Source organism: Schistocerca gregaria, unplaced genomic scaffold (assembly GCF_023897955.1).
Source record: "Schistocerca gregaria isolate iqSchGreg1 unplaced genomic scaffold, iqSchGreg1.2 ptg001579l, whole genome shotgun sequence".
NCBI classification, from domain to species: Eukaryota; Metazoa; Arthropoda; class Insecta; order Orthoptera; family Acrididae; genus Schistocerca; species Schistocerca gregaria.
Genome location: NW_026062859.1, coordinates 1 through 2,500, shown reverse-complemented (window position 1 = coordinate 2,500; position 2,500 = coordinate 1).

Genomic DNA, 2,500 nt, shown 5'->3' with positions numbered 1-2,500 from the left:
CCAGCACACTGCAGATGTCCACCGCGCTTCGCACCGGGCTCGGCTGAACCAACTTTGGCCGCCAGGCGCCGCGTGCAGGGTGCGCCGCAGCGTAGCTGCGCCGCCTGCCGGGCCCGTCGGCTGGCGCTCCTGCCACTCGGCGCCCCCCACCAGCCGCCTGTTGCGCGTGCGCCCACGCAGCGCGCGGCCAACACGCCGGGCGGCCCCCCTTCACCGGCCGGGAACAGTCCCACCAAGCCACCGCCGCGTATCGCTTCATACCCACATGGGCCTAGTCACGCGTGTGGATGTGGCGGGTACCGCTGAAACAACCGGTTAATAGCTGTACCGATCGTCGCCATCACAGATTCACCTCCAGCGTGAACAACCGCTCAACAACGGATTTCCAGTTCATTTGCGTATCTTGGGCAGTAAACGTAGATGTCCACCTACATTTGCGAATTCAACAATTCTTGCATGCCAGGATGTCATGTGTCACGACACGCTACATCAGACCACATACACACTGCGACATGTGCAGAAGAGAACACGTGGAAGGTGGCCCGCGCACGTATGCGATGTACCTTCCGCGATCCACTGTCAACCGGCATCTGCGGCATGTCCCAGATATGGAACGCGGTCCACCAGGGTAGCACTTTGTGTGAGGCAATACGACAAAGTCGGAATACACGCGTCACTACATCAGACGGCTCACGCTGACCTGACCTGACCTGACTCACCGCACCACCACCCCCAGCGACCCAGGGTGACATACAATGCGTTCGTACGTTCCTCCCACACGCCTCTACGGCGTACCACAGTGCAACCTAGCTGTTATTGGGAGACGAGACAAGTAGCATCAAGCACAACATATGGAAATTGAGATTCGACACCGTTGGGCACAGCCAGCGTACGGTCACACGTATCACACTACTTCACTCTGTACGTAACGACCGATGATCGGTACAGCGTGTGGGTTACGCGTACGACATCAGCGGACAATGGACACAGACCATACCACGACGTACACTGAGGGCGTCGACATCTGAATGCAACTGAACAGCTGCGAGGCTCATTTAACACTCAAACGCCAGACCGACCAGCTTGAGAGGACAGAGACACAAAGAGGGGGACAGAGGGGGACAGAGGGGGGGGAGGGGGGGGGTCGGCGATATAGTCCTATTGCAGTACAATTGACAGTGGATAGCAGGAATATGTGGAAAGTAAGCAACACTCGCAAGACATCTACATGAGGATAACAACGACACCAGAGATTCCGAGCAGTGAACTATGTTAGGCAAAGGGACAACGTGGGTTAGGTTAAGGGACAACGTGGGTTAGGTTAAGGGACAACGTGGGTTAGGTTAAGGGACAACGTGGGTTAGGTTAAGGGACAACGTGGGTTAGGTTAAGGGACAACGTGGGTTAGGTTAAGGGACAACGTGGGTTAGGTTAAGGGACAACGTGGGTTAGGTTAAGGGACAACGTGGGTTAGGTTAAGGGACAACGTGGGTTAGGTTAAGGGACAACGTGGGTTAGGTTAAGGGACAACGTGGGTTAGGTTAAGGGACAACGTGGGTTAGGTTAAGGGACAACGTGGGTTAGGTTAAGGGACAACGTGGGTTAGGTTAAGGGACAACGTGGGTTAGGTTAAGGGACAACGTGGGTTAGGTTAAGGGACAACGTGGGTTAGGTTAAGGGACAACGTGGGTTAGGTTAAGGGACAACGTGGGTTAGGTTAAGGGACAACGTGGGTTAGGTTAAGGGACAACGTCGGTTAGGTTAAGGGACAACGTCGGTTAGGTTAAGGGACAACGTCGGTTAGGTTAAGGGACAACGTCGGTTAGGTTAAGGGACAACGTCGGTTAGGTTAAGGGACAACGTCGGTTAGGTTAAGGGACAACGTCGGTTAGGTTAAGGGACAACGTGGGTTAGGTTAAGGGACAACGTGGGTTAGGTTAAGGGACAACTTGAGTTAGGTTAAGGGACAACTTGAGTTAGGTTAAGGGACAAATTGAGTTAGGTTAAGGGACAAATTGAGTTAGGTTAAGGGACAAATTGAGTTAGGTTAAGGGACAAATTGAGTTAGGTTAAGGGACAACTTGAGTTAGGTTAAGGGACAAATTGAGTTAGGTTAAGGGACAAATTGAGTTAGGTTAAGGGACAAATTGAGTTAGGTTAAGGGACAACTGAGTTAGGTTAAGGGACAACTTGAGTTAGGTTAAGGGACAACTTGAGTTAGGTTAAGGGACAACTTGAGTTAGGTTAAGGGACAACTTGAGTTAGGTTAAGGGACAACTTGAGTTAGGTTAAGGGACAACTTGAGTTAGGTTAAGGGACAACTTGAGTTAGGTTAAGGGACAACTTGAGTTAGGTTAAGGGACAACTTGAGTTAGGTTAAGGGACAACTTGAGTTAGGTTAAGGGACAACTTGAGTTAGGTTAAGGGACAACTTGAGTTAGGTTAAGGGACAACTTGAGTTAGGTTAAGGGACAACTTGAGTTATCTGTCTCGCGTGTGT